Here is a 26,465-nt window from a genome sequence, read left to right as displayed (position 1 = left end):
CTTCTTAATCTAAATTACTGTCATTTCAAACTGTTCATCAAACTCTTTAACTTTCCTCCATAGCCTTTATCACAGTTTATGATCATAGATTTATTTGAATGTCTACCTGTCCACATGGCAAGAACTGCATATGTTTCTGTGTTATTTTCAGTACCCATCAGATGGTGTGGTACGTAGTAGGTATTCAACAAGTACTTGTGGGATGAAGTATTTGCGGTGTATACAGCAACACAGTCTGAGGTATAAAGTACCCCAAAATGGAGAACTTACTCCTCTGTTTTAGCCCATTTTCTGTTGCTTATAACAGAATACCTGAGACTGGGTAAATTACAAACTAAAGAAATTTATTTCTTACAATTATGGAGCCTGAGAAGTCCAAGGTGAAGGGGCTACATCTGGTGAGGGCTTTCTGCTTGTGGGGACTCTGTGCAGAGTCTCAAGGTGGTGCATAGCATCACATGGTGAGGGGTTGAGAGTGCTGGTTCTTGTCTCTCTTCTTCCTGTAAAGCCACTAGTCCTACTCCCACGATGCCCATTAATCCATGAATGGACAAGTCCATTCATGAGAGCAGACCCCTCATGGCTTAATCATGATAAAAGCCCAACCTGATAAAACTGACAATTGGAGATTAAATTTTAACATGAGTTTTTGGAGGTGACAAATATTCAAATCTTAGCACCCTCTGAAGCTGCAAATACAGTTTCTTAATTTTTTTTGCTGTGTTTCACTTTTTGCCAAGGGATTTTTTCTGTTCTGTCATTGCTCTTTGAACTGAGTTAATTCTGGACCTACTCAATAATGAGGGTCCACGCTCCAGGACACACACTGTGTAGCCTTCCCCGTTCTTCTTCTTCTTTTTTTTTTTCGAAGATGGAGTCTTGCTCTGTTGCCCAGGCTAGAGTGCAGTGGCGCCATCTCAGCTCACTGCGACCTCTGCCTCCTGGGTACAAGCGATTCTGCTGTCTCAGTCTCCTGAATAGCTGAGATTACAGGCACCCGCCACCACGTTAGGCTAATGTTTTGTATTTTTAGTAGAGATGGGGTTTCGCCATGTTGGCCAGGCTGGTCTTGAATTCCTGACCTCAAATGATCCATCCGCTTTGGCCTCCCAAAGTGTTGGGATTATAGGAGTGAGCCACCGTGCCTGGCTGCCTTCCCCATTCTTTACCTAACAGTCTGCAATCTTAGCTCCTGTGGGTAATGACACCAACACTGTTCATTATGTCACTTAATTCTCCTTTACAATAATGTATGTTTCTGATCCTAAGAACATGTGGGAAAGATACTTTAAACTGAAAGTGTTCAAGGAGTGTTATAGTTGTGTCACCGGAAAAAGGTGTCAGTCCAGACCCCAGGAGAGGGTTATTGGATCTCATGCGAGAAAGAATTTCAGGCAAGTCCATAAAGTGAAAGTAAGTTTATGAAGAAAGTAAAGGAATAAAAGAATGGGTACTCCGTACGCAGAGCAGCTTGAGTGCTGCAGGTTGCCCTTTTTTTTTTTTTTTTTTTTTTTTTGAGACAGAGTGTCGCTCCGTCACCAGGCTGGAGTTCAGTGGTGTGATCTCGGCTCCCTGCAACCTCCACCTCCTGAGTTCGAGTGATTCTCCTGCCTCAGCCTCCTGAGTAGCTGGGATTACAGGCATCTACCACCATGCCTGGCTAATTTTTGTATTTTTAGTAGAGATGAGGTTTCACTGTGTTGGCCAGGCTGGTCTGAAACTGCTGACCTCAGGTGGTCCACCCTCCTCAGCCTCCCAACGTGCTGGGATTACAGGTGTGACCCACTGTGTCCGGCCCAGGTTGACCATTTTTATGGTTATTTCTTTATTATATGTTAAATGAGGAGTGGATTATTTATGCCTCCCTTTTTAGGTCATATAGGGTAACTTCTTGATGTTGCCATGGCATTTGTAAACTGTCATGGTGCTAGTGGGAGTGTAGCAGTGAGGAGAACAGAGGTCACTCTCATCGCCATCTTGCTTTTGGTGGGTTTTGGCCAGCTTCTTTACTGCAACCTGTTTTATCAGAAGGTCTTCATGACCTGTATCTTGTGCCGACCTCCTATCTTATCCTGTGACTTAGGATGTTTAACCCTCTGGGGATGTAGCCCAGTAGGTCTCAGCCTTATTTTATCCAGCCCCTATTCAAACAAGAGTTGCTCTTGTTCAAACGTCTCTGACAGTTAGACTGATGATACAAATATTCTCGTAGTTTACTTTCATTAGCAGTAGTGATTGCCACTAACATTTTGTAGCAGCTGTTTACTTAGATGATGTTGTCTGTCATAGGCACTTGTTGTCCCAGGAAAAAGTGATAGGGGAAAGGAATCAGATCAGTGAAGGCGAAGGGATTAAATGAAAGCATCAATACCAGGGAGGCAAGGGTCGCCAGAAAAAGATAGTCCTTGATAAAAGATCAAATTAAAATAAATCAGAGTGAGGATTTTGGAAATGAAGTTTCAAGAAGAAAGTCAACGGTACAATAATTTGATTATTGAGTCCTTTTAAAAACTCTTATGTCATCTTCTTTTTGCAACCATAGAACAGTGACTTAAAGCAGCAGTGCTTGTGTTCTGTGGACTATACAACAGAGTACTTCTCTGGTTATTATGTCAGCTCATCCTTGTTCTCAGTCTTCACAGTCTTCCTGGCCAGTTGCTTAAACCATTCTCCTTTAGTTCTCTGGAAAAAATGGGCCTTCCCTCTGGTTGTGGATGAACGCACCCCCCCTTGTTATAAATGGCCCCTCCGTCCTGATGAAGTGCCCCTCCCTTCTGGTTGTGAATGGGCCCCTCTCTCCTGGTGATGAATGGGCTTCTCCCTCCTGGTTGTGAAAGGATCCCTCCCTCCTGGTTGTGAATGGACCCCTCCCTCCTGGTTATGAATGGGCTTCTCCCTCCTGGTTGTGAATGGGCCCCTCCCTCCTGTTGGAGGGCACCTCTCTCTTCACATCAGGAAGGCCATGGCCCTCATCAGTTGGCATTTTCCCTACCACAACATTTGCTACCCATTATTGTGGGCACAATATCTAGTGTTTGCTTTATCTTCCATGCATCCTGTGAGAGAAGGAATGATTTTGTTCTTGTTTACCTCTACATTCCCAAGGTCTGATCAAAGGATGACACCCAATACATGTGCTGAATGATTGAATAGGGGCAGAGTCCCTTCCCGGTCCTGAAACGAGGAAACTAATTATAGCATCATACAGGAGTTTCCCCACCCAGTGAGCTGGGGCAAAAGAGGTGAGTTACTACTAGATTCAGGGTTTGGTGGGCCCCAGGGTAAGCACATCCCTTGCTCAGTGTCCTAGTGAGAAGCAGTCTAGGGCTTATTTATTTAATCCTAGCATCATGGGTCATCCAAGCTGAATGAACTTCTGCCATTGTCCTTGGTTCCTGGTCCACACTCCAGTACCTCATGGATCCTTACTTTCAATCCCATTCCTATTAGCTTGAAGCTTTGCCCAATTGTCTAGTTTATTTCTGCCTCTACCCTATCCACTGATGCTGCCACGTAGCTGTCTGAGCTTGGGAAAGTTGCCTTACTACTCTAAATACATTTTTTCATATCCCTAAAATGAGAACGGTGGTATCCATATCACATGTTTGCTGTGAGGGTTATATGGGCTCATGTATATAAAGTGTTTGGCACAATACCTGAGACATAATATATTTCCTGGAGACATGATTAATACTGCACCCATAGCTGAGGCTTCTCAGAGATCTCATATGAAAAATGTCTATGTCTTTGTGATCTGACTGGGTGAGCCTGGCATTTTCTTTTTATTTTGAGACAGGTTCTCACTCTGTCACCCAGGCTGGAGTACAGTGGTGCAATCTTAGCTCACTGTAACCTCTGCCTCCAGGGCTCAAGTGATCCTTGCACCTCGGCCCCCTGACCACTGTACTTGGCCCCCTGAACCCTGTACTCGGCCCCTTGACTTCTGTATTTGGCCCGCTGACCCCTGTACTTGGACCCCTGTCCTCTGTACTCAGGCCCCTGTTCTTAGGGGTAAGGGGGCTGAGGTGCGATTCTCACTTGGGGCTACAGGTGTGTGTCACCGTGCCCAGATAAGTTTTGTATTTTTTGTAGAGATGGGGTTTCGCCATGTTGCCCAGTCTGGTCTCGAATTCCTGGGCTCAAGTGAACCACCCAACTTGGCCTCCAAAAGTGCTGGGATTACAGGTGTGAGCCACCGTGCCCAGCTGAGCCTGGCATTTCTAAGCCTAAATCTGAACTAGCTGCTGTAGAGACTGCTCATTGTCTCCCAAAGTCCATTCTCTCCTTCTTCCTTCAGTTAAAAAACCCCTATATACCTATTAATTTCAGTGAGCATATTTCCCAACCTCTGGCCAGTGGGGGGTGAGCAGAAGTGAAATGTGCTACCTCCACTTTCTACTTCCATCTTTTGCAGGCCGTGGTGGTGGTTAGCTAGCTTTGAAAATGGGGATGTAAACAGCAGCTTTTGGATACAGTGGGGACAAGAAGGTAGAAAGAATGTGGGTCCCTGGATGATCTCAGGGAGCAGAGCTGTTGACTTTCAGGACTGTCCATCGTCAAGTTGTGTGAGAGAGAGAAAAAAAAAGAGTTGTGTTTGGGAGTCTCTATGCTAAACAGCTGAGCCTGAAACTATTAACAACAAACCAGCCCAATAAGAATATCTGGGAATGTGAGTGGATCAGATTCAAGGAGAGAGAAGATGATATATCTGATGCCTGTATTTCTTTTCTTTTCTTTTTTTTTGAGGCAGGGTCTCACTTTGTCACCCAGGCTGGAATGCAGTGGCACAATCTCGGTTCACTTCAACCTCAGCCTCCTGGGCTCAAGTGATCCTCTCACCTCAGCCTCCTGAGTAGCTGAGATTACAGGAGCCCACCACCATGTCTGGCTAATTTTTTATTTTTAGTAGAGATGGGGTTTCACCATGTTGGCCAGGCTGGACTTGAACTCCTGACCTTAGGTGATCCACTCGCCTCAGTCTCCCAAAGTCCTGGGATAACAGACGTGAGCCACTGCGCCTGGCATGGGCCTGTATTTCATTCTCTTCTCTTCTGTTATAGTCATATTAACAAAAGGAGATGCACAGAATAGCAATTTTCAGTGAGACTCTACCAAATTGTTGTAGGGCTCGGCAAAAAGTCCCATGTGGGAGATCCTTGAGTGTCCAGTGAGATGAAGCAGAAACTGAACCAGTAATCTGTGTTTTTTATTGGGCAATACAAGTACAGATTTAACCTAGACATAATACTGTTATAATTCTAGAAGTTTACAGTATGATTGACATATAGCAGGTATAAACCACGTTCTTTGGTGCTAGTATCGAGTACAGTTGAATAACTTTAAGGTGAAAGTTAACATTTCTAATCTAGATTTTGTTATCATGGGGAAAATAATGATTTTGATTGAACAAATCAATGCTTGCATGCAAAATTTTAGGTGGACTTTTCTGAGATCTTGTAGAAAAAAATAAATTGGGTTTTTATTGTCTAACCACAGATAGAATAGAGTTTTGTTTTCGGGATCTATCTAGTAGATTACTAAGCTTCCTTGTCCAATGTGAATAAATAAGTTTGTGGGGGCCTGGGTGATGCAGCCAGTTTTAGCAGGACTTGTGTACTTTACTGGGTATGAGAGTAGATTTAGCATAAAGTGCTTGCAATTTCTCTCCACAATTGCTATGCTGACTGATTCATATTCTGGGAATTAATTTACTACTGAATTCCTGGTTGGTGTTAAGAGAATGGCTTAACTTCTAATGATAAAGCTGAGAAAATAAGGACTTCCTTAACTGAAATGTGTCCTCCTCAGTCTCGTTCTTGTATCGTGCTCTGTCTCTCCATCCATCCTAAGCTCTCTCTAGTCACAACACTTACTCATTCTTCCATAAATAGACGTGTGCCCAAAAGGGGACAGACAAAAGAAGCATGGCAACATGTCTTACAGATTAGCTTTCTCTTTTCTTCCGCTGTCTTCTTTTTTCTGCAATTCTTAACTACTTCCCTGGCTTCAGCAATAATCTCTTACAATGATCATTCTCAAATCAGTTTCTCCAGCCTCCACCTTTCGTTTACATTTCAAATCTCAATTCTCATTTTGTAGGTATCTCAAACACAACATATCTAAAATCAATTTCATTCCCTGCTATTCCCTGCTCCTCCACCTTTCAATCCCTCTCCCATCCTGCTCCCACTCCTGAAATTCCATTTTCATGTAAAGGCTTTACCACCTGCCTCCTCACTCTACTCAACCTTATGTAAAACCTCTCTCACCTCCATTTCCAGTTAGTTTCCAAGTCCAGTCAATTTTGCATTATATCTTACATGGACTAGTTCACTGAGCTTAATTATTATTAGCAAACACTAACGCATATTGTGTTATTTCTACAGAAATCAGCAAAAGGTTCCGGGGTATCCTCTGTGTGGAAAATAACCATGACGCACCTTCAGTATTGTGTGAGTTTTCATGACATACATGAGGGACAGTTGGAAGCATGAGTGTTCTTCAAGGGAGATAGTTTGGAATGCTCCCCCACCTGGGCAGCTCCGGCAGTCACCTGGCTGAGGAAGTCTACACAGCGGGTGGTTCTGGGACAGAAGTGGCAGTTCTTACTGCCCCAGAGAGAAATATGTCAGAATAGATAGAGGAGGGAAATTGACCTGAATGTGCCAGTTATAATTTAGCAGAAGCACACCTCTAAAGTCATTCACCTCCAAAGCTAATGGAGTGTTAACCGAGGGAAACATTTTTTTGTGTGTTCTTGAGCGTGACTACCATGAACTGAGTCACTGACTGAGGCAGCTGAAAGGGAGCAGGAAGGAGAGGCCTTGAAGTGGACCCTGCAGAAAAACTCAGAGCGAGGACAGGTCTGGCCTAAAGGTTGATCTTAACAGAACAAGAAGGTCTCTAGCCTGGTTAAGTTAATATAATCTTATGTAGGTTGGAGAGAAATAAGCGTTAGTGACAGAATTGATGCTCTGGAAGCTGTCGGAATCCTGTCCAGAAATGACAGGGAGCTTTTGTGGCTGAGTTAGCCAGTGACTGTAATTGACAGATGGGACAGTGTTTGGGTAGGAAAGACAGCCTTAATGAAACCGGCTAACCAGAGTCTGTGTGAATAGACTTAGTTTCCTGAAAGTGCTTGCAATTGCCCTCTACAAATGCTATGTTGACTATTTCTTTTTCCAGTAATGAATTTAATACTAAATTTCTTGACAATCTTAAAATAATTTTAATCCTTTTTTTTTTTTTTTTTTTTTTGAGACAGAGTCTCACTCTATCACCCAGGTAGGAGTGTAATGGTGGGATCTCAGTTCACCATAGCCTCCGCCTCCCGGGGCTCAAATAATACTCCTAATGCAGCCTCCTGAGTAGCTGGGACCATAGGCATGTGCCACCATGCACTGATAATTTTTGTGTTTTTTATAGAGACAGGGTTTTGACATGTTTCCCAGACTGGTCTTAAACTCTTAGGCTCAAGTGATCCGCCTCCTTCAGCCTCTCAAAATGCTGGGATTACAGGCATAAGCCACTATACTCAGCTATTTTAACTTTCAGTGATTGGCAAAATTCTGTTTCTTACTTAGAATACCCCAGTGCATCAACTTTACACAAACCCCAGGAATGCTGGGTTGCTCAGTTACAGCTACCAAATGACTTGGCACCTGGAACCATCTAGTAGAACTTATGTCCTGGACTAAGGTGCTAAAATCTCAGTTAAGGAGTATTCTGTTGAGAATGTCATCACAAGAGAAATAGCAACTGAAAGCACACTATCTAGATTAGCATATATATATTTAAATCCAAGCTGGAAGGACTTAATATAAAACATGGGGTATTTAGGCATCTTTTTGTGACGACTAATACAAAATCATGTTCTAAAGCCTTATTTTTATACAAAACTTCTGTAGACATGATTTCATTTGATTATGATGGGAACCTAGTGGTGGGTGTTATTGTCAAAATCTTGTCTACTTCCTGAGGCTGGGCTTCTTGGGCATGAGCAGGTGCAGTGGCAGGAATGGTGTCTGCAGTAGGAAGTCCACGTCCAAGGCAGTGGGGAGGGGTGGAGTGAAGGAGCTGCAGAAACTGAATGAATGAGCCAGGCCCAGACTCTTAGGGAATGTTCAAGCCAAAAAAAATCCACAGAGGATTTTAGAGAGTCCAAAAAAATCCAAGAGGGCTGGAGAGATGGCAGCTTCAGTAATAGAGGGAGCCCACTGATGAATGAATGGTAGGGTCAGGTGTGAGGGTTGTATATGTCCAGCCTGACAGAATGGGGCTTCCTTGTCCTTACTGACAGATAAGACTCATGGAAATTTGCCAACTTAAGTGAATTTTCCAACACACACAAAGCAGCAAAACTGGAACTTGCATTGGCTTAGGCTGATTCCTACATGAATTTTGCTTTTTCTCTCTCTCTTTATATATATATATATATATATATATATATACACACACACACACATACACACACACACATAAAAATACATGTATATACACACACATGGATACATATTAGTTTTTATTTTATTTTTTTGAGGCAAGGTCTTTCTATTGCCCAGGCTGGAGTGTGGGGGCATGATCACAACTCACTGCCTCGAATTCCTGGGCTCAAGTGATCCTTCTGCCTCAGCCTCTTCAGTAGCTGGGACTACAGGTGCACACCACCATGCCTGGCTAATTTTTAAATTTTGTAGAGACTTGCCCAAGTTGGTCTCGAACTCCTGGGCTAAAGTGATCCTCCAGCCTCAGCCTCCCCAAGGGCTGGGATTATAGGTGTGAGCCACCATGCCTGGCATGCTTTCCATATATTATATGATCTTTTAAAATAGTTACTGATTTGTACTTTTGCACTTATCTAAATGTAAGAGTTTTGATCAAATAATCACCATGTCCACATGTTTTAAGTAAAATACCCTTGTAAATTTTAACTTCCTAGCTGATGATTCTTAGCTAACATTTTGTAATTAGATCTGACCAAATATAAGTGAACAGTTACATAAAATTTTAAGTTAGTAGAAGATATGTGAATTAACAATTGTAATCATAGTATCCCCGAGTCCTCCAGCTTTCATATTTTTCTTTAACATCTGTTCCAAACAGCGTAACTGAAGCTTTCATCCCATCACATGTTGTCAGTCTAGTGCCCTCCCCAGTACTTTCTAGGATTCCTGTTAGAGCTTCTATTCTCTCCTGTCTTTCAAACTCATAATTCAAATTAGCTCTTTTATTTCGTTTTCTCCTCACCAATCTCCTGCCCTTTGGCTCCTGGCTTTTCCCTGCCCACATGACCCCAGATCGGCCCCAGCACCTGCTTCCCCATTGCCTCATGCACCACCGACAAGGCAATGTGCACAACAGACTATTACGAAGGTTGTAGGGGCTGGGTGTGGTGGCTCATGCCTGTAATCCCAGAACTTTGGGAGTCTGAGGCAGGAGGATCACTTGACGTCAGGAGTTTGAGACCGGTCTGGCCAATATGGTGAAACCTCATCTCTACTAAAAATACAAAAATTAGGCTGGGCATGGTGGCTCACGCCTGTAATTCCAACGCTTTGGGCGGCTGAGTTCTTGAATTCCTGAGGCCAGGAGTTCAAGACCAGCCTGACCAATATGGTGAAACACCGTCTCTACTAAAAAAAAAAAAAAAAAAATTAGCTAGGTAAGGTGGCATGTGCCTGTAATACCGTCTACTCAGGAGGCAGAGGCAGGAGAATTGCTTGAACCCAGGAGGCAGAGGTTGCAGTGAGTCAAGATTGTGCCACTGGACTCCAGCCAGGGCAACAGAGCCAGACTCTGTCTCCAAAAAAAAAAAAAAAAAAAAAAAAAAAGAACAAGGTCTAGGGATCATAGAATGATTACAGCTCAGAACAAGAAGTCAAAGTTGACAGGAGACACGATTTCTCCAAACACAGTTTACTAACCACTTTCCATCACGGGGCCCATTTTACTGACTACAGTCTGGCTAAGGGCCCTAAACTGTCTTAATATTGCTGGCCTTTCTTCAGTAGCTGGAGAGCTCATCATCTCCCTCTCCTCAGTTTCCAGGGTCCCTGCATCCTTGGAGTTACCCAGAGGCAACTCCCCAAATTCCTGCTCTTTCATTCAGTAATCTAGGCTCATTTCAACCTGCCAATCAAGATGAACTCCAGGCCTCCCCTTTCATAGCTTGCAACTCTGTCGCTGGGTTATTCTCTATCCTGGTCCTCAGGAAATGCGATATGAAGAACTGGTAAAAGCTTTGATTTTTGGAGAAAGAAAATCAAATTCTTGATGATCTTTTTTCTTTTTGTTTTCCCCTTTGGATACAGAGTCTCACCCTGTCGCCTAGGCTGGAGTGCAGTGGCATGATCATGGCTCACTGCAACTTTGAACTCCTGGGCTCATGGGATCCTCCCACCTTAGCCTCTTGAGTAGGTAGGACTACCGACATGCACCACCACACCTGGCTAATTTTTAAATATTTTGTAGAGACAGAATCTCACTGTGTTGCCCAGACTGTGATCAAATTTTTAAGCAGTTTTTTTTCCTACTCACAGTTTGTTAGTGAAGGGGTGCAGTTTAAAATTTATTCTCCCCACTTCAAGAGTAATGATTGATTTTTATATTGCTGCTCCTTTTTCTTTCTCTTCCATAATAATAATACTCATCATTATTTATTAGTATGCTTTATGAATTCTTATCAAACATTTTACTGTGTATGGGCACAGAACTTAGAGCTACAGTTGCACCTATTGCATTTAACCTTTACAAACATCATGAGAAGTAACTACTGCTATTACACTCCATTTTCCAGTGTCTGGAGGTGAAGTTCAGAGATATGGTGTCTTTCCTAAGTTGTGCAGCTCATGCATGGAGGGATCAGAATGGGAACTGAAGCCTGCATGGCTCAAAGTCTTTGCTTTGAAGTGCTGCAAATATGGCTTCCTGAGGAGGACTGCCCTGGACAGCACATTTGAACTACACAGGCAATACCTTTTCCCAGTGCCTTCTTCTGGACTTACGTGTAAGTATTTAATAAATAACTTATGAGTTTGTTTTTTAAAAGACCTATTGAGGGCCGGGCGCGGTGGCTCCTGCCTGTAATCCCAGCACTTTGGGAGGCTGAGGTGGGCCGATCACAAGGTCAGGAGTTCGAGACCAGCCTGACCAACATGGTGAAATCCCCGTCTCCACTAAAAATACAAAAATTAGCTGGGTGTGGTGGCGGGCACCTGTAATCCCAGCTACTCAGGAGGCTGAGGCAGGAGAATCACTTGAACCTGGAAGGCGGAGGTTGCAGTGAGCCGAGATCATGCCACTTCACTCTAGCCTGATGACAGAGCTAGACTCCGTCAAAAAACAAAAAACAAAAAACAAAAAAACAGAAACCTATTGAGGCCAGGCGCCTTGGCTCACGCCTGTGATTCCAGCACTTTGGGAGGCCGAGGCAAGTGATCACTTGAGGTCAGGGGTTCGAGACCCGCCAACATAGTGAAACCCTGTCTCTGCTAAGAATATAAAAATTAGCCGGGCATGGTGGCACACGCCTATAATCCCAGCTACTCAGGAGGCTGAGGCAGGAGAATTGCTTGAACCCAGGAGGTGGAGGCTGCAGTGAGCGGAGATCGCGCCAATGCACTCCAGCCTGGGTGACAGAGTGACTCTGTCTCAAAAAAACAAAACAAAACAAAACAAAACAAAATGAAACAAAAAAGCGAAAGAAACCTATTAAAATGTTTCACAGGGAGAGGAATAGGAGATTAAGGGGAAATGCTGCTTGCTGGAAGCCAGTGGAGAGGTAAAGAGGTTGATTATAATGGTTCAGCAACTTCACTTGGTTTACCTGGCATGCAATTATTGGGAACATAGAATGAGGTAACTCATCATACAGGACAACTGTTAAAGGGACAAGGATGAGGGGAAAACCTCTGTTGTACAAAATTACTTGTTGTGAAATACTTGTAATAAATTTATAAAATAACCTTTGGGAAATGAAAACAAACTGTTACGGTGAAGCTTTCTTGGTAATGTAAACTTACTTGAAGTTATCTTTAACTTTATTTGGGACAGTTTTAAAAGTTATTTGCCAGGCTTGCTGTTACTTGACACTTTTTGATGGTTTTCTATATTTGCCTATTCCTATCTAGTTAGCATGTCCAGTGCCAGGATCCCTTTTCAGTAATTATGGTGTCTTAAAGTCCTGAGGTAGCTTTAGAAAACAGACAAGCAAACACAAAAACAAAAAATGAAGGGCAGCTTTGGCTCCCAGGAATTTAGGGGTTGCCGCTGATGTAGTGGTGCCATGTAAGGAAGAATATGAAAATCTTTAACTTGCTTCTGAAGCAGACATCTAAAAAGGCTTATGTAAGAAAGAGATGGGGATAATGGTTCACAACCGTGGGAATGCACTTAATACCACTGAACTGTACTTAAAAATAGTTAAGATGGCAAATTTTATCTATGTTATGTTACCAAAATAAAAAAGAATAATAATTGGCGGGGGTGGGGGGGGGGAAGAAAAAAAGAAAGAGAAAAATTGCAATCCTAATGTTGCCATTCTTACCTTCCCCTGTTATTCAGACTGGTATCTCCTGGTAGACTGCTAGGAGGGTCCAGCACTCTGAGCCCTGGTGAATCTTGACTTTTAAAAACATCTTGATGCTCTGGTTCCCCTCGTATCCATTAAAAACAGATAAAAGACATACACAGAATTACAAGAGTTCTCAGTGGAGGGAAGAGAGGGATACATAGAAGTATAAGATAAGGGTCATGTTCTCAAAGAGATGACAGTTGGGCGGGAAAAAGAATTTGCAAGTGTACCCACACACATACACTTGTACAGCTAACGTACCATACAAGACCTTTAAGTGGTAAGTGGTTAATGCTGACTGTAAGGGTTCAGGAGATGGGCAAGGGCAAGAATCCCTGAGTACTAAGTCTATCATGGAAGAGTTCATGAAAAAGATGAAACTTGAGTTGGAGCTTCAAAGACCAGTAGGAATCAAGATTGTTGTAGAATTCTTCACAATATGAGAGACAAATTATGATTGTATCCAATAATAAGCTATCATTTTCTTCCTTAAGATAACTCCGTTCTCCCTCTTCATTGTTTTCATAAAAACATCTGTATTCCTTCATTTATGAATCATTCAATAACTCATTTCTGAGCACTATGTGACTTGCACACAGCCTGACTCTCTCATGCATGCATTGGGGGTACACTGTGAACAAAATGGACAAAATTTCTGTCCCCATGGAGCTTACACTCTAGTGAGGGAGAAACAAGATGAATAAAACACAGGAGTCAAATATAGTTCTAGTGATAACTGCAAAAACTCAAAGAGGAAAAAGATGTAAATTGCTGGGGAATATTGAACTATGATAAGGTGGCCAGCGGAGCCTCACTAAGAAGGTACATTTTGAATAAAGATAAGGATAAAGTGAGGGAGCTGTCTCGGAGAAGGACATCCTAGGTAGAGGATCCAGCAAGCATTGAGGTCCTGATGTGGAAATGTGCCTGAGGGGTTCAGGGAACTGCAGAGGGCCAGTGTGGTTGGAGGGAGGATGAGTGGCGGAGAGGAGACACGTGAGGTAATGGAGAGCCATACCATGTAGGATCTTTTAAGTAATGGTAAAGACTTTGAGCGAGCTGGATCACTTTGCAGGTTTCCAGCATGAAAGTAATATGATCTGTCTGGGTTGAAGAAAGGCTGATTCGACAGGGGCTGAAGGAGAGAGACTAGTTAGGAGGTTACTGAACTAATCTAGAAGGGAGACGATTGTTGCATCAAAATGGGGACAGTGAGGGTAATGAAAAATACTTGAGTTTTTGATTAATTTTATTTTGAAGGTACTACTGATAGGATTCACAGATGGTGGGACCAGATGTAGGAGTTGAGGAAAAAAAAAAAGGGTGAGGTGAGTTTTTAAGCTAGAGTGATTGGAAGGATAGAGTTACTTTCAATGAGATGCAGAAGACTATAGGTGAAGGAATTGTTTTAGAAAGAATCTTAAGAGCTCATTTTGGACATACTGACCTTGAGATGCTTATTAGGCATCAATTGTTGATATCAAGTAGGCAGTTGGATATATAGGTTTGGAGTTCAGGGGAGAGGTTCGGGTTATAGATATACATTTGGGGCAAAAGGATGTATTTAAGATCATGTGACCAGATGAGAGAAAATAGAGAATGAATAGAGAGAGAATAAGACCAAGAATGGAGCTCTGGGGCTTTCCAACATTCCAAGATTGGGGAGATTGAAATCTCTAGAGTTTCCTTAGAACAGGAAAGTTGAATACAAAAAAAAAATCTCTGGGGCAAAAGAGATTTATTTATTTTTTTAAATTTTAAATTGCATTTATTTTTGAATTGACAAATAAAAATTGTACATATTTATGGTATACTACATGATGTTTTAATTTATGTATACATTGTGGAAAGGCTAAATCAAGCTAATTAACAGTCCATTACCTCACATGTTTCTCATTTATTGTGGTGAGAACATTTAAAATCTACTCTTAGCAATTTTTAGGTATATAATACATTATTATGAATTATAGTCATTATTCATACAATAAATCTCCTGCGTTTATTTCTCCCATTCAACAGAAATTTTGTATTGTTTGACTAACATCTTCCTAATCCATCTAGCCCCCAGGCTCTGATAACTATCATTCTATTCTCTGCTTCCATGAGTTTGAATTTTTAGAGTCCACATATAAGTAAGATAATGCAGTAATTGTCTTTCTGCGCCTGGCTTATTTCACCTAACATAATATCTGTCAGGTTTATCCGTGTTGTCACCGATGATAGGATTTCCTTCTTTTTGAAGGCTGACTAGTACTCCATTGTGTATATGTGCCACATTTTGTTTATTCTTTCATCTGTTGATGGATATTTAGACTGATTTCATATATCGGCTATTGTGAATAATGCTGAAATGAACAAAGGGGTGCAGATATCTCTTTGCTATGCTGATTTTTATAGTTTTTGAACATATACCTAGTAGTAGGATTGCTGGGTCATATGATAGTGCTGTTTTCAATTTTTTGAGGAACCTCCCTACTGATTTCCATAAGGATTGTACTAATTTACATTCCCACTAACAGCGTACCAGTGTTCCCTTTACTCCACATCCTCACCAACACTTGTTATTTATCTTTTATCTCCAAAAGAAATGTAGAAGGAACAGTCAAAAGCAGGGGTAAAACCTAGAGCGTGTGGTGTTTGAATCACTGGTGATGTTAAATAGTTTCAGTGAATCAGTAGGAGTGAAAACTGATATGTACTCAAGAGAATGTACTCAAGAGAAAATGAGAGTGGAGAAATAGGAAGAAACAGAGTACTATCATCAGAAATAGCAAACAGAGAGGGTGACTTTCTAAAAGAAAATAATGTCTATTTGGGAATGGGCATTGCAATGCATACGCATACTACAGTAAACTACGTGTGTATTCAGGGAGATAAAGAAAGAGAAAGCGTTTCAAAAGAAAAAAGAGGAGGATTATATAATGGCTCTGAGATAATTATCTTTGGCTGCAAAGATCAATAGCATGGGTGGTGTCAGCCCAGTATTGGACAGGCCATTGCTGGGCATATGTCCTCAAAGAAGTATTTTTTATGTGTAAGATTGTGATGGACTTTGTACAAGGTTGTGTTTTTTTTTCAGTCTTTTGTGATAGTTTTGTTATCAGGCATTTGTGCATAAGAACTCTCCCTTCACGACCTTTCCTGGCTGTTCTTCAGGTTTTCTTTTTCTTTTTTCTTTTTTTTTGTAACACAAGTGACTCCATTTTGATTCTGACAACTTTCACAGTACCAACAACTACTTCAAGAAGTTTTACTATAAATAGAAGGAAAGAAAAATAGTAGTAGTTAAAAAAGAGAATTGAAGTCAAAAGAAATTAAAAGAATAAAGGAGAAATAACTGCAGGTTTGCATGGTGATGGAAATAATCTGGCAGGAAACATCTAGGGAACACTGATGATGCAGGAGAGAGGGAAATAATTGCTGGAGAAATAACTTTGTATGAAACATGAACTTGGGTTTAAGGAACTGATGCAATTTGAAGAAACCTGAGAGAAGTTAGAGCACATATGCACACATGAAGGTAAGCAGGACGATGTGATAGTGGCAGTTTGCACATATACCTCAAGGCATCTTTTTTTTTTTTTTTTTTTTTGAGATTGAGTTTGACTCTTGTTGCCCAGGCTGGAGTGCAATGGTGCGATCTCGCTTCACCACAGCCTCTGCCTCCCGGGTTCAAGCAATTCTGCCTCAGCCTCCTGAGTAGCTAGGATTACAGGTATGCGCCACCATGCCCAGCTAATTTTGTATGTTTTGTAGAGATAGGGTTTCTCCATGTTGGTCTGGCTGGTCTCGAACTCCTGAGCTCAGGTGATCCGCTCGCCTCCACCTCCCAAGTGCTGAGATTACAGACATGAGCCACCGCGCCCAGCCATCTCAAGGCATCTTAACGTTTACTTTCTGTTTATTTAGAAAAATCCTTTATGAACCTCCTTAAAGACAAAGATTATCACTGCATCTTTGTGCATGGCCCCGTGCCTAATTTACAATAGTCATTCAACAAATGTTTCTTGAATGAATAAATAAAAATGAAAAACTCAATATTTATGGCTTTGAATATACACAAACTAAAAATTAGATTTTAAGCCTGATAAGAAACAAAATGAAATCTCATATTTTTCGTCCTTCTTTATGAAGGTTAGAAGTTGTTAGCAAGATATAATGAAAGTTTTATTCTCGAAATAAAAGTTTTTATGATCATCTAAGAACATTTTGATAAGCAATAACTTTTTAAAAAATAACAGCTTTGTTCAAACATGTTGGCTGGGCACGGTGGCTCACGCCTGTAATCCCAGCACTCTGGGAGGCCAAGGAGGGCGGATCATGAGGTCAGGAGTTCAAGACCAGCCTGACCAATATAGTGAAACTCTGTCTCTACTAAAAGTACAAAAATTAGCTGGGCATGGTGGCCCATGCCTGTAGTCCCAGCTACTTCGGAGACTGAGGCAGGAGAATCACTTGAACCCAGGAGGCAGAGGTTGTAGTGAGCTGAGAACGTGCCACTGTACTTGAGCCTTGGAAACAGAGTGAGACTCCATCTCAAAAAAAAAAAAAAAAAAAGTGTGTCCTTTTAAATATACAATTCAATGGTTTGCAGTATTTTCACAGAGCTGTGCATCCATTATCTCTATCTAATCCAGAATATTTTCATAATCTCAAAAAGAAACCCCATAGCCATAGCAGTCATTTCCTTTCCCCTAGTCCCTGGCAACCACCAATCTACTTTCTATCTCTATGTGTTTGCATATGCTGGAAATTCCACAAAAATGAAATTATACACTATGTGACTTTTTGTGTATGGCTTCTTTAACTTAGCATACTGTTTCTAAAGTTCACACATGTTGCACCCATTTTTGCGAAGACATATGTCTTTAATTCTCAACGCATTACAGCATCACCCCAAACTCCACAATCTCATCTACATCTTGTTAGCTCAACCATTCTAAATTTGATTATCTAAATAATCTAAATTAGGTATGGGTGAGGCTCTGGTGTAATCCATCCTGGGGCAAAATTAATCTCCATCTATCAACCTGTGAAACCAGAAAACAAATGATCTGCATACAAGATGCAATAGTGGGACTGGCATAGGATAGCAGCTTTAGACATTTCTGTTCAAAAACAGAAGCCATGAAATGAAAAAAAGGAGCCAGTAGACCCAAGTAATTAAAAAATTCAACAAGTTGGGCGGATCATGAGGTCAGGAGATCAAGACCCTCCTGGTTAACACCGTGAAACCCTGTCTCTACTAAAAATACAACAAATTAGACATGCGCGGTGGGTGCCTATAGTCCCAGCTACTCGGGAGGCTGAGGCAGGAGAATCACTTGAACCCTGGAGGCGGAGCTTGCAGTGGGCCGAGATCAAGCCACTGCACTCCAGCCTGGGCAACAGAGCAAGAATCTGTCTCAAAAAAAAAAAAAAAAAAAAAATTCAATGAGAAAACTTTATTGGGTTTCAAGGCCTGAGAATCCTCTCTGTAGCTTGGGTCCTACTCTCTAGCCTCTCAGCTCTGAGTTACCTCTTTTTTTTCAGAAAAAGTAGCACATTTTTGCAACTGAGTCATTCTACCAGTTTCCTGCCTATAGACTTTTGGTTGTCCAACAACCATCTTTCATTTTCTACTCTATCTGTCCTTTTAGATCCAAGATGGGAATGTTTCTGCTCGTATTTAAAATTCCCAAGAACCTTGTAGGTCTCCAGTATACGTCACGTGCACTGGAGACTCACTCCATTAGACAAGAGGGTCCTTCAAAATTTTTCTTAGACAGTCTCATCTTTATTTTTGGCTTCTCATGAGAGGGTTGAAGAGATTTATTAGTCACACGCTTAATCTTTTTTGTGACATATGACTAAATACCTTGACCTTTCGATGGTTTTGAGGTATTAGCAAAAGTTTATGCATCCACATACTCAGCTCCTTTTCCTCTCCTGCCAGTGAAAGTCTTAAATTTTAGCATCAATTGCAATCCAGAAAGGCTGAGAATCCCCCAAACCAGCAAGTCCTGGTTAACTGGTTACATTTTTGTTGAACAGTTTTTCCCCTAAACCTACCAACAGTCTGTTAATGATTACTGAGCGACTCTTTCCTTTTCTTTTCTTTTCCTTTCCTTTCTTTTATTTTCTTTTTCTGAGATGGAGTCTTGCTGTGTCACCCAGGCTGGAGTGCAATGGCGTGATCTTGGCTCACTGCAACCATTGCCTGCCAGGTTCAAGCGATTCTCCTGCCTCAACCTCCTGAGTAACTGGGATTACAGGCACCCGCCATCATGTCCGGCTACTTTTTGTATTTTTGTAGAGATGGGGTTTCACCATGTTAACCAAGCCTATCTTGAACTCCTGACCTCAGATGATCCACGCACCTCCGCTTCCCAAAGTGCTGGGATTACAGGCATGAGCCACTGTGACCAGCCTACTGAGCAACTTTCTAAGGTGATGTATGCTTTCTCTACCATGCTCCCTTATTTCCTTCTCAGACTTCATCAGCAGCATCATTAATGTCCTTATTTCTTGAACAGACTCTCAGTCTGTTCATGGCAATCTAGCATTTTTCTATCGTTCTCCTCAAAATGTTTCCAGCCTTTGTCCACGCCCAAGTCAAAAGTCACTTCCACATTTTCAGGTATTGGTTACATCAGTGCCCCACTCTCATAAACAAAAGCTGTGATTGGCTTTTAAAAATGTAAAATATTGCTTTAATCATTTTTATATCAATTTCTTATTGAAATAATATTTTTGATATATTGGGTAAAATACAAAATAAACATGTATTTTTTGAGATGAGGTCTCACTCTGTTGCCCAGGCTGGAATGCAGTGGCACAGATCATAGCTTCCTGTGGCCTCAACCTCCCTGACTCAGGTGATCCTCCCACCTCAGCCTCCCAAGTATCTGAGATCACAGGTGTGCACCACCATGTCTGGCTAATTTTTGTATTTTTTGTAGAGACTGGATTTCACCATGTTGCCCAGGCTGGTCTCAAACTCCTGGGCTCAAGTAATCTGCCTGCTTTAGCCTCCCAGAGTGCTGGGATTACAGGTATGAGCCCTGCCATAAAATATATTAGCAAAATTAATTTTACTTTTTACTCAAAATTTTTTATTGATACATAATGATTGTATGTATTAATGGGGTGCACATGATCTTTTGATACATGCATGTAATGTGTAGTGATCAAATCAGGGTATTTGGGATATCCATCACCTCAAATGCTTGTCATTCCTTTGAGTTGGGAGTATTTCAAATCTTCTAGCTATTTTGAAATATATAATAAATTATTGTTAACTATAGTCACCCTACTGTGCTATTGAATAGAATTTATGCCGTTTATTTAACTGTATGTTGGTACCCATTAACCAACTCACACCCTTCCCAGCCTCTGGTAACCATCATTCTACTCTTAACCTCCATGAGATCAGCTTTTTCAGCTCCCACATGAGTGAGAACATGTGATGTTTGTCTTTCTGTGCCTGGTTTATTCATAATAGGTTTTCTGTTGTTGCTGTAACAGGTTACCACACACTTAGTGGTGTAAAACAATACGAATTTATCATCTGTGGGTCGGAAGGTTAGGCATCTGACACAGGTCTCACTGGGCTGTAATCAAAGTGTCAGCAGCCTGACAGGGCTCATGGGAGAATCTATTTCCTTGTATTTTTTTCAGCCTCTAGAGGCTGCCCACATTCCTTGGCTTTTGGCTTCTTTCTTTCATCATCAAAGCCAACAACAGGAGATTGAGTCCTTCTCACATTGCATCACTCTGACCACTTCTTTTGTTCTCCCTCCTGCTTTTAAGAACTCTTATAATTACGTTGTTATCATGTAATTCAGGAAAATGTATTTTAAATTCTTGGTCTATTAAGTCCATCATCTGGGCTTCCTTAGGAACAGCATCTATTACGGATTGTTAAAAACATATGTCATACTTTCCTATTCTTTGCATATCTTGTAGTTTTTTTTGTTGTTGTTGTTGAAATCTGGCAAATAAAATTATATAATGTGACAGCTTTGGAAATCACATTCCTCTTCACTCCTCTCCCATCCCTCAAGAGTTTTTGTTGTTCCTGTTGGTTTATTTATTAAGTGATGTTTCTGGGCTAGTATTCTGTAAAGTCTGTGTAAAGTCTATAAGGGTATACGTGGCCACTGAAGTCTCTGCTTGATTAGCTTAGTGATCAGCTAATGATTAGACAGAGATTTACTTAATTACTTTGAGCCAATAAGGCTCTCAGCCTTTGCTGAAGAACTCTCTTTGTGTGTGTGTGTGTGTGTGTGTGTGTGTATTTGTGTTTGTGTTGGAGAACACCCTTGATGCCATGAGAGGTTATTTACAAGTCTACCTTAGCCTTCACTTTCTGCATGAGGAGGGCCTCAAGGTCAGCAGGGGTGAGAGATCATGGTCTTCTTACATCTTTCTGGGCACGTGCACAGTCCTGGTTTATGCACATAGCCCTGCTCATTTACATGACTTTCTTGACTCTCAGGAATATTTTAGGTTTTTCAAAGTCTTTATGGGCATCTCATTTCCTGATTTTTCCTTTTAGGTTTTCTTGGTCAGCCTCTTTTTAGCCACAGTTGCCATGCTGCCTCAGGCAGCCACAATGTTAAACCATTGGCATTGATTGTTTTTGACAAATGTCTTGTAGATAGGGCTGCTTGCACAAAGTGAGCTCTGAGTCATGTCAAATAAAGACAAGCCCAAGAGTGGAGCTTTTCAGTCAGCTCTCAGAAGGTCAAATAGTAACAAGTGTCTGGGGATGAAGCTTTTGTGGGAGCTCCAAGCACACATTATTTCCTCCAGTAGCTACAAGATTGCTGTTTTTCACAGCTACCATGGAGCTTTTATCCTCACGGTTTCCATCTTGCAGCTTTCTTTAAGAATTAGAGAGGGGCTAAAAAGTGAAATTGTCATTTATTGTTTTTAGGAAAAAAACAAGAAAAAGGAGAGATTATGTCTCCTTAAAAATAAGGACTTGTTCACAAAGAATTTTATTAAAAACAGAAAGGTTAAGTGCCATCTGTCACTTCCACTCACCACCCAAAACAATGGTGATTTCTCCACAGTGTTGGGCAAATGACTCTCCATGAATTTTAGAGGATACTTGTTCAGGCAGATACAACTCCTTTCATGTTGATTCAGATACAGAAATGGTTTAGATTCATTTTATTTCATAACAGCATTTAGGTTTGCTCTACAGTAGGTGAGTTAAATGTCTTAAACTGAGATTAACCTGCTATTCCTGAATTGGAAATTACGAAAGTAGCCTGAGTATGTCAGAGGGCCCCTGCAACTGGACTTTTATATTTGCCATGTAAATTTGGTTATGCCAACCTCTAGGTTCTAGGCTACAGAGCAAAATTTTCAGCCATCATCATCTTTGAATTTTCTGAAGCTCAGTAGAGAACAACAACAACAAAAAACACACAAAAGAAGACAAACAAGGGACAGCTGTGGTGGTTCATGCCTGTAATTCTGGCACTTTGGGAAGCTAAGGCGAGGGATCATTTGAGGCCAGGAGTTTGAGACCAGCCTGGGCAACATAGCAAGACCCTGTCTATAAAAAGTAAATAAATAAATAAATAAATAAATAAATAAATAAATAATCCATATGTGCTGGCACATACCTGTAGTCCCAGCTACTTGGGACAGTGACATGGGAGGACTGCTTGAGCCCAGGAATCTGAGGCTGCAGTGAAGTATGTGACTGTGACACTGCACTCCAACCTGGGCAAAAGAGCCAGGTCCTGGCAGAAAAACCAAACAAATAAACAAAACACCCCCCCCCACCCACAAATACATATCAACCAAAAAGTCACAAGGACAGGAATGTGAATTTTTTAAAATTAAAGCTAGAATTACCAAGAATTCCTTTTATTCTGGTGCTAATTTCATGGGACTTGGGAGTTAATTCAAAATAATATGATTCAATTTTTCATGTTTTCTCAATTCAATTTTTCATGCTTTCTCATAAATATATTTTATTTTATTTATATTTAAATGTGAATGGTCTACTTAATTAAATAGAAGACAGTGTCATTGAGTGCCTGGTATCTTGGGTTGAATATGATATCTCAGCTTTAATCAGTGATTAAACTTTTTAGCTGGTCAAAGTCAAAATAAACCATATCCATAATTTCAATATTCTTTCAGACATTTTTAAGCATGATGAAAATAAACTGATTGTTTTGCTTATTTTCCTCTGTCTATTCCTTTGGTGTTACTTGAAATCTTTTAAGATTAGAATGTCTGAGTATTAATAAAAAGTTTCCTTGATGGAGTTACTGCAAATAGTAATATGGTTGAAAATTGGCATTTTTGGTAGAAGAAGGAGTCACAAACAATCTCTTTGACTATCTAATCCAATCTGGGGCCTGGGAAGCCAGTTATGTTTCATTGTTCTAGGAACCTTAGCAGATCTAAAGAGCAACGCAGGTTTTTAAAAAATTTACTGTCACACAGGGATTTGTCCCACTGAAGCTTGGAGTTTCTTTCTCATTCTTGGTGCAGCTTTGTACAAAACTCACTACCCAATCAGACAAATATTTGCCTACGTATTAAGATGACCAGTATTTTAGAAATATGTGTCTACTTGGTTTACATGGGAGTGTATCACCATCAATGTTGATGGTAGTTTTGGTTATGTAGAAAACCACACATACGTGTTCTCCTCCCCAGCCTCTCCATAGAAATACGTGAATGTGGCGGCTGGTTTATGGAGTGGGGAATATCCATTAGTCTCTGGTGGCTTGAGCCAACATAAATGATTCCTTAGAGCAGTGAGATGGAAAACTAGAAATCTAACTAGCTATACACTAGACAAGGACTAGACCTCCTCCTATAATTAACGTGCAAGGGGGAAGCATTGCTCCATGTGAGGTCTGATGGCCTCTCTGCATCACTAGTTCATTGGGTGTGAATGATGTCTGCTTGTTTATCTGGAAATCTGGAAGTTTGCCTTTGTCTTATCTTTACAGCTCATTGCCCCACCATCTCTTTTTCAAATCTCATTTAAAAGGTATTTAGATATTTTCTCCTTGCCCATCTTTCTTAATTTTACTCTGCCTCTTGATGGCCTTGTGATTCCGATGTCTAACATTATTTTTTCCAGGGTGTCTGCCACTCTTCTTCTTCAACTCAAACCTTGCTATAAAACATCTGCAAATTTTGCTTATGAAGCTCAGCCTAGTTCATGGGAATGTAGTTGCCTAAAGTAGTCCAGGACAGTGAATTATTTCTAGAATATAAACTGGTCCCTTATGAAATTGCATTAATTCAGTTACTAATAGGCTTACAAGCTAAACTATTAGCCCAGTGTATCAATGCACTTAGAACTTAGGGAATATTTATAGAATAAAATACAGAAATGTTCTGAAATAAAATTATCGTGTAAGAGAATGGTCCCTCTTTTTATAGTAAGAAGTTATTTTAGCCAGAAGAGTGTGTAAGCACTAAAGAGATCTAGGATTTTTAGGGATTGCTGGTTACCTAGAAAGGTGAAAAGGGATTTAGAAAATTCTAAGATTTCCTGGCACAAAATTGGAGGGAGTATAACAGTACCTGTCAATATTTAAATCTCTTGTAAGGCTGGGTGTGGTGGCTCACACCTCTAATCCCAACAGTTTGGGAGGCTGAGGTGGGTGGATCACCTGAGGTCAGGAGTTTGAGACCACCTTGGCCGACATGGTGAAACCCCAACTTTACTAAAAATACAAAAATTAGCTGGGTGTGGTGGTGTGCGCCTGTAGTCTCAGCTACTCGGGAGGCTGAAGCAGGAGAATTGCTTGAACCAGGGAGGCAGAGGAGGCAGAGTACAGTGGAGATTGCACCTCTGTACTCCAGCCTGTGTGACAGAGACTCCATCTCAAAACAAAAACCAAAAAAACAAAACTCTTGTAGCTTCTGCATATTTCCTTTCCTTGTTAAAAAGGCTGAGGGACAGGTGTTCAGGAAGGGGACCGTGACAGTCACACTTCCATTCTCTGTAGCCCAAGGGCATTTGGAAGTTGGCTGAGATAAACTTCAAGTCAGCTTTATCAAATGTATGAATTCCACTGGATCTAGACTGAGGGCAGTCAATTAGTTTCAGTTGACCTATTAGAGATCCTTTTCCTTAGTGCTGCACTTTAGTCACAAAGTAGAACAGAGACACTGGCAGGATCTACACCACCATCGTTGACATCGTTGAGAGGTATACTTCTAAGTAGAATCTGATTTTGTCCAAGTCTCCAATTCCTAAGTATGAGCCACTTTTTTTTTCTCAAAGAAAGTATTATTTCTTGTGCCAGCCTTTTCTCACCAATAGTGGCCTAGCTAGACCTCTCAGATATGTGGTAGTTAATCTAGACCAAAAATTAGGGGAGCATGTCTTTTTCTGTTGTGAGTGGGCTGAGCATCTCAGTTTCTGGGCTACCTTCAAAGTTTGTGAATGCCAACACGTTTGTCTGTATTATTCTTGGCAATATTGGTCCTGGAGAGAGCATTTCTTGGATGGATGCTGCACTGCAGGAAATGAAGGTTTCTGGCCAAAGTGATACCATTCCAAGGAGCTCTGCCTTCCAGGGAGAGGCTTTCTGTGAAATGCACCATGCCACTGCTTTGAGATATGTCTATCAGCCTCTCAAGGAGACTGATTGTGATCAAGTGGCTAGAAGCAGAGCTTTAAGGGCAGATGACAGAGCACAACAGATTTTCCTCCACATCCACATCATTTGCAAAAATGTTTCAGAACTTAAGATCTGGAAGCTTGTCTATCAAAATTCCCCAGAGAAAGAAGGCACAGCTTTAAGTTAGGGTTGCTTCAAATTGTCTTTTCTTTGATGCTTAGATTTTCTTTAGATCTCCTTGGGGGAGAATTAAGACATGGGATTCAATTTGCTTATTCATGGTGAGGCTGAGGGGAAACTGTTTTGGTGAAGGTAGTAATTTGCAATTTGTGTTTCTTTGTAGAAGAGCCCAAAGAAAAAGCTGACACTTCAAAATGGAAGAGAGTGATATATCCTGTCATGGCTTCCCAAATCTGTTGAGCTCCAGGATATTATGAGGCCTCCCTAAGGGTTTCTGGAAGGAAGGTCTGCCAGGGCTGATACTGAATCTTTGCCTGCTCCATTTTCTGTAGATCTTACCCTCATCACTGTTTTCAGGGAAGGGATTTTAAGTCGTAACTCCCTACCTTCAGAATAACACAATAAATTGAGCTGGATATATTTGCTCTTTTACTCTTTTGGTCAACATTTACTGATGCCTATTGTGTGAAAATAGAAGTACATGAATTTTCTTCTGCCTCCATGATAGTGTTTTGTGCTTTTAATAAGTCAGTTACCCATTGGTACCTGGGTTTGCTTCAGAAAGGGGAAGGTCATTTTCCTCACAGCAATGGTGTAAAGGGGCTCATCCTTTAAAAGAACCTGGTTGCTGGGCCATAGCTGCTTTCTCATGCTGCTTCATCTGGGGTGGTTTTTCTTATTCAGGATAAGCTTTCATGAGTTAAAACTATTTCCCGATGGTCTGCCTTGTCTCCTCAGAGTATCTTTCAGTTCAGTGCCCTTAGGTGATGATGACTATGCCTGCATATGAAAGCTTTTGGTTGAGGCTGAATAAGCTCACTCTGAGACAGATGTTCAGTCTGTAGAAATGTAATAGAAAATCCATGCAGTGCCTCATCAGTCTCAGGTTGATGATGTGATTCCACTTCAGGTGCTTTGTCTTCAGTGTAAACTTTTTCATCTGTTACTTTGAAGACGGAATGATGGTTTCAAATTGGATTTAAGATGCTGATGGAAACCAGCACCTACTTCATTGCTCCCAGAGGTCTGCACACTTGTTATTCTTGTCAGCTTGAGAAAAGGCTACCTTTTACCTCCTTGAGCCCCTTTTTGGTGAAGATTTCCCCTCTAGTCAC

At 41.1% G+C, this 26,465-nt stretch overlaps 1 long non-coding RNA gene across 1 annotated transcript in view; it reads left to right on the top strand.

The window, feature by feature from the left end:
- Window positions 1-11,419, top strand: part of LOC140712313 (uncharacterized) — a 36,580-nt gene extending 25,161 nt beyond the window's left edge. The window contains exons 2-6 of the long non-coding RNA XR_012093840.1: window positions 3,106-3,242; window positions 4,751-6,452; window positions 7,265-7,284; window positions 10,331-10,344; window positions 10,796-11,419. This is a non-coding gene — a long non-coding RNA (uncharacterized lncRNA). The remainder of the gene's footprint in view (window positions 1-3,105; window positions 3,243-4,750; window positions 6,453-7,264; window positions 7,285-10,330; window positions 10,345-10,795) is intronic.
- Window positions 11,420-26,465: the final 15,046 nt, after the last annotated feature.

The sequence above is a fragment of the Chlorocebus sabaeus genome, chromosome 8 (genome assembly GCF_047675955.1).
Source record: "Chlorocebus sabaeus isolate Y175 chromosome 8, mChlSab1.0.hap1, whole genome shotgun sequence".
Taxonomy (NCBI): domain Eukaryota; kingdom Metazoa; phylum Chordata; class Mammalia; order Primates; family Cercopithecidae; genus Chlorocebus; species Chlorocebus sabaeus.
The sequence above is the reverse complement of the archived record's forward strand: the minus strand, read 5'-3'. Positions and strand labels throughout refer to the sequence as shown.